The 6,297-nt window shown below is 41.3% G+C and overlaps 1 non-coding gene across 1 annotated transcript; it reads left to right on the top strand.

Moving 5' to 3' along the window:
* The first annotated feature begins 3,998 nt into the window (after positions 1-3,998).
* Positions 3,999-4,099, top strand: LOC136991468 (U6 spliceosomal RNA). Its single transcript, XR_010883622.1, has one exon. It is a non-coding gene; the product is annotated as a U6 spliceosomal RNA (small nuclear RNA).
* Positions 4,100-6,297: the final 2,198 nt, after the last annotated feature.

The raw sequence follows: 6,297 nt of genomic DNA, 5'->3' as shown, positions 1-6,297 counted from the left end.
GCTGCCTCGCACAGGCGAGGTTGGCAGGTGTCGGCTTGGTTAGGTACCATATGTACCATCTTTGAATATATATAGATCCCTACAGTTACCAAATAATACTATTAACACCCTAACATAGGGTTTGTTGTTTTTTTCTTCTGGTAAGCCGATCAAATGGTACTTACAGAAAAAAAAAGAGTATGGTGTTTCTTCTAATTTCAGTGATTTAGCAGCTGTGTAAACTTTTGGGTTAAATACTATGCAGAAGCAGCACTTCACTGAGCACTACAATGCAGTCGCTTCACAGTCGAGGCAGGGCAGAGGGGTAGCACAGTTCACAGCACTATATGACACAAAGTAGGGGCAGAAATGAAGAATGGTGCATTCAGTCAAAACTGCAAAGAGAGGTTAGATTGCAAAATACAAGTAACCAAACGGGAAATCAGCCCAGATGCAGAACCTGAAATCCATGCTCTCACACAGAAATGGCACGTAACACTTAATGACATCAAGTGGTCACGACCCAAGTTTCAAATCTCATCCCAAGAAACAGCATCTCTTCTAATCCAATTCCCACTATGATCACATCAGGGCACTGGTTCAACGATGACTCGGAGGGAAGACAGCCATGTGTTGAATCACCATCCCCGCTTCCTGCAGCCCGGTCTTTCAAGTCTTTATCCAGTTACCAGCTCCTGAAGTGAACCCTCTTATCGTGTGAAATGTGGTGAAGTCACAGGCCCCCACAGACTATGTCTATACATACTCTCCCTCCTCCATGTTTCTGTCTGGAAATTTATTGCTCATGCTGCTCATACGAACATTTTTCTCCCAAGATCCAACTAAAATTATTCATAAAATGAATCAGGTTTGCCAGTAAACTGTATGGATTGTGAGAGTTTATTAAATTGCTGTGTACATATAGATGCTGTGATGCTATGAAAAGGTTCCTATTCAGTTTCATTCATGAAAAAGTTGAAAACTTACCTGACAATGTTCTTCCTGTCAGAAATGCAAGTAGAATGAATACAGAAATATTTAGTAAAAAAACACCCATTAACATCAGTAGATTGGAGATAGGGATGCTACTCCCAAATGATAAAAAAGTAATCCTCACTATCTCAGTGATACGATGCATGCTTTAATTTGCCCCCCTCCAAAAAACCAGAAGAACAGATCTAAACAAACACATACCCCAAGACATTTGACAGCGAGAGGTCAATATCTTTTTGCTACAATCTTAACCAATTAGCTCTGTCTGTTTTAGTTTGTTGAGGCAAACCTAATTAACAACTTCAAACAGCATTTCTCAAAATGCTAGATCTAATCTTAAAATATATAAATCACAAGGGAAAATTACACATAACCCCTGATCTGCTATGTTTTTCTGCAGAGGCCTTTTACACAGCTACTCAAGTTCGCTGAAGTGTACAGAACTATAATGAAATAGGTGAAATTCACTTAGGTGAAATTTTACCTAAGTCAGGCTGTGATCTTGCCTCGGGTAGCCTTAAGGGAGTGTATTTTGAGCCCATTTAGATGGGACCTGTGTAGGTTTGCATTAGAATGGGTAATTAGCAGGCAAATGGGCACAAAAGGCAATGATTCTGAACGCACCTGCAGTGCAAAAGAATAGAAATTCAGAGCCCTGTGACAAAAATTAGAAGTAAAAACAGGAGTACTCAAGGCATGGCACAAATCTGGAAAATTACTTTGTAACCAGAATAAGCAAGGAAAGACCAACAGTGAGTCATTTTCTATGCCAACATCCAGACTCTGAGGTAAAGCAAGCAAAATTTCCTGAATTTCTACAAACAAAAGAATTCCCAAGCAAAGCAATGAGGAAGATGCAATCACTAGGAAGGATGAAGAAATAATGCCAAACAAACTTAAAAAAAGAAAGAGAAAAACAGAAATATGGAGAAGAAATAACACTGTAAAATTTATTGTGGAAAAATGTTGTTAATACAACTGTAGAAAACTAATAAGAAATCAAAAGATGTTGCAAGAGTAAGAAACATCAAATGCTGACGATGTCAAAGAGAGAGTGGCCACAAATAAACTATGAGCTGATGGAGCATTAAGGCCCTGTCTGACCAGCAGTACCCAAGAGTACTTTTTAGCTCCCTGATCCAAGAACATGTCGTAACAATATCTCCACTCCATGCCATGGGAAACCTGAGTGAACATCATCCTTACACAATAATTTGGTTCACACAAGAAGGAAATGCAGGTGCAAAATGGCCCTACAGAGTCCTTAAACTATGCCCCGGTCTGACACTCAGGGACCCAGGACCATTGAGCACACCACAGATTAGTCCAAGGTAGATATCCAAAAGTCTGTATATAACCCGAGTTGGTCAAAATAACCAGCGCTGTTTTAGGACATAGTATTTCTGCACATTAAATAGTGCCATGGCTCTGTTTTGGCCTCCCTGCTCTTCACGGTTGTGCCCTCTGGGTTTACAGCACGATGCTGCCTCTTGCGAGCCTGAGAGCGGGTGCTCCACAGCAGAGGGCAAAGAGTGAGCACAAGGCAAAATGTGCCCAGGCAGTCAAGCAGCAGGACTGTGGTCACTATTTTTACTGGTCTAGATGACATGCTCGATCTGTGTGTCCTCAGCTGCTCAGGAGGATTGGAGGAGCAGTTTTGCCAGTGCCACAACATTAAAGACAACATAAATTATTCTCTCTTCATCTTAAGGCCACAAACACAAGCCCACACTACTGAGACATTTTGAGTCACCTCAGCCAGGAATTTGTTTTTCAAGGAAAGTGTCCCACTGTACATGCAGCCTTAAGTCTGCTCCCTCTTGAGGTGTTGTCTAAGCTCTTCCTCCAGCTCTCATTCCTGAGTCTCCCTGGAGATCTGCTCGCCTATACTTTTCCTTCTCTAGCTACCTCGTGGTACTTGCTGCCTTATTTTCCACCCCACATGCTGGAAGGACCCCATTTTCAACATTTACTGTGGATCTCTTCTTTATTTTCTTTGGTCTTCCATCTTCGTTGCCACCAACATGCAAACAATTTGCGGAGAATTCTTTTCAGCTGAGGGAAGCAACAGAACGAAGCAGGGGATAATAGATACAAAATGAGTTTGTCTGGCCTAGTGGGGTTCCATGTCAGGCAGAGGTAAGTACTGCAACAGTAAACAAATACAAGATCAATTAACCCACCCCAGAGAAATTACTGAGGACTACATGAGGAAAAAGATGCAGAGGTAAAAAAATACAGCCTGTCAAGAAAGCCAGAGAGACTGCTGACAAGTGAGTTTATCATTCTTTATCCTGCCAACCTCCTCCTATTACAGCATCCAGCAACCATCAGCCCACCCAAGTCCTGCTGTCAGAAGAGCTGAATGCTGTAACTGAAAAGTGCAAAGAGAGCTGTGGAAAAGATGTCCAAACCCCAAAGCCTCACACACAGCACCTTAACTTTGACTGTTATAAAACCATCCTGAGTAATTTCCAAAACCATGGCCAGACCCTAATGAATAACTTTTCAGATCAATGTTGTGAATATATCTGTTAACACGTTGAATGTATAATTTTAATCTCTTCATTTATAGTTACTCTGTGCTAATAGGCATTATGTTCCTTTCAAGAGACAGCAGAGAACAATGCTGCTGCACTCAATCAGGGGGCATCTTCTGGAAGGAGAAGGAAATCACGCTTTTCCAAGAGCAATTGAGCAATGTTTCGGGGAAAAAATTTCTGGAGTGCAGAGCAGGTCAGACAGAGTGTGAAGAAATGCATAAGGAGGAATCCGCAACACCAGCAGACAGGGGAGTTCTGAGAAAAGCAGAGGACACATACACAATCAAGTGTCCAAGCTGATGTAAAGATTTCTCCTGGGATGCTGGAGGGGATTGTGAAGACTTTGTTGCAATGCAGGAAGCCACTGAAAGTTGTGGACTGAGAGAAAGACCAGAACATAATGATAATATAACACAAGTGGATAATGGGGGAGATGGCAGAAATTGGTTACAAAGCCTTTATATCTTCTAATGAAACTCATGCTTGCTTCAGCAGCAGACATACTAAAATTGGAACAATACAGAGATTAGCATGGCACTTGCACAAGTCTGGAAGGTGTGGGGGGAGAGGACTGAGCAGGGGGTTGGACTAGATGACCTCCAGAGGTCCCTTACAACCTAAATTATTTCATGAGTCATGAAACAGCTTCCTAGATTCAAAAGTTGTATTCACTTTAAAGAGAAGGTGTGAGAAAGATCTGTCTCAGACCTTTGGCTAATTCAGACCAATCTATCCAGACTGGTTAAAGAAATATCATGATTTTTTTTGTGAATACTGTTTATTTTAATTTGTTGGCATTTCAGACAAATATTACTCCTTCCCATTTGTATGTCCTCTAAGACAAAACTATCTTAGACTCTTAATTCACCAAGCTATTTTAAATCCCTTCTGTCTATTCCTCTGTGCTCTGCCTTCAACCCATAACTGGTGTGCCTGTCCTATGGCTCACTCCTCGAGGACTGAGAAGGTTTCTTCAAGTGGTAGTCATATGATTGTAGGGTAATGAAGCTCAAAACACACGTATATTCCGTTTTCCTTTTCTTCCTAAATGGCAATGTATATCCTTATTCAGTCCCATGCTATCTCCCTACTTTCTTCTGAACTACAAATGATAGTAGCTGAATGATTAGGTTCCTTACCTGCATATGCACACACACATACTCACATATGTACATATTCACTCATACCAGACAATCAAGTCTTGTGCATTTATTGTTTCCCTTCTTATGCTTTCATAGAAAACCCATATCTCTTGCATTTGCAATGCAGTGACTCAGTGCTGGTCCCATCCTTTGCTCTGCTGATGGGCTGTGCCCTGAGTACTCTCAGGGAGGCACCCAGGCTGCATTCAATCTGAGGGCACCTACACAGACTATGGAGCCTCCTGCCTAGGTGCAATCTAACTTCACAGCCCTCTCTGTTGTGTGACTGTGCCCTAAAAAGCAAGGGGAGCCCTATCACACAACTAGGCGCACTTCTCGTGTGCCAAAGCAGACAAAATGTGAGAGGTCTAGTCATGCAACACATCTTCAGTGGACCTGTGATGCTTTCCTTTGGTTCTAGCTTTTATATCTACAAGAAAGAGATTAATAACGAGAAGAATTGGAAGTCAGAAGTCCTAAATTCTCCTTTTAGATTTGTCACAGACTCACTTCCTGATCCTCAGCAGGCTACTTTATAGTCACATCTCAGCTCGACCATATACAAAAGGGGTGATTATAGCAACATCATAGCAGAAGTCACTGGACTTCATATTTACAGAGCTCTTTGCAAATATAAACAGCACAAAAACATACATTCTTTTCTGTATCCTCTTCAAAATAAAATATGCAGAACCAAGTAATTCCTCACAGTTTCTGCACTGGCAAGGAGTAGGGAGTGGCCTCAGTGACAAAAGGTCAAGCCTTCACACAGAATCTATGATCTCAGATAAACAAGATTCGCCAGTTCAATGAGTTACTGCAAGTCAGTCAACCATTTCAGTGCTTTGGCCCCTCACAAGTGCACTAACCATTGATTACAGTCACACACTACCAGTTATTCTGGTTCATTCAGTACCTCAGTAAGCAGCAGTAACTCCTCATGTTTGAACCTTGATAATGGCATTCCCACGCCTCCCAGTGTTAGACAACCAGACAACTGTGCTGATCACATATTTCCTCTTTACTTTAATAGGCCTTTCAGGAATGAACAGGCATTCCCTTGTATACTACCATGCTTCCCATCACTTGATGGTCACACTTAATTAACCACTAGTTTAGGAGAGAGCTTGTTACACTTCATTTCATTAAGTGATTTCATGATCACCAGAGATACACTGACAGCTCTGCTAGCTGAAGCTATGTGAAAAAGGGGAAGCAAAGACAGCAGTTACATTTTATAGCACTTCCTCGCCAGTGAAGTAGGCAGGCACTACTACTTACAGAGTATGGCTAGTTATATTTCCATTCCTTTTAAGGTTTTTAGCTCAATGGTCTTGAAGCAAGATAGACCATACCTATTACTAGTACCTTTATCAGTGCTGGTCCCTAAGTCCTTAAAGCCATCATTTTTATCTAAAATGTGTATTAAGCATTTCTTCATCTGTCTTCACCTCCTTCAGCCTCCTTTGCTTATGGTCAGCAATTAAATGCAATTAAAGAAGGACAACATTATGTTTAAAAATGTTACCAAGAAACAATTGGAAAGCAAGGAAATGTTAAAAGGTTCTACAGCATGATAAACTGGGCAGTTTAAGAACAGTAGGCAGTTAAGTCTAAAGTACATAAGTATCACACAATAG

The sequence above is a fragment of the Apteryx mantelli genome, chromosome 2, assembly GCF_036417845.1.
Source record: "Apteryx mantelli isolate bAptMan1 chromosome 2, bAptMan1.hap1, whole genome shotgun sequence".
In the NCBI taxonomy this organism is placed as follows: Eukaryota; Metazoa; Chordata; class Aves; order Apterygiformes; family Apterygidae; genus Apteryx; species Apteryx mantelli.
The sequence above is the reverse complement of the archived record's forward strand: the minus strand, read 5'-3'. Positions and strand labels throughout refer to the sequence as shown.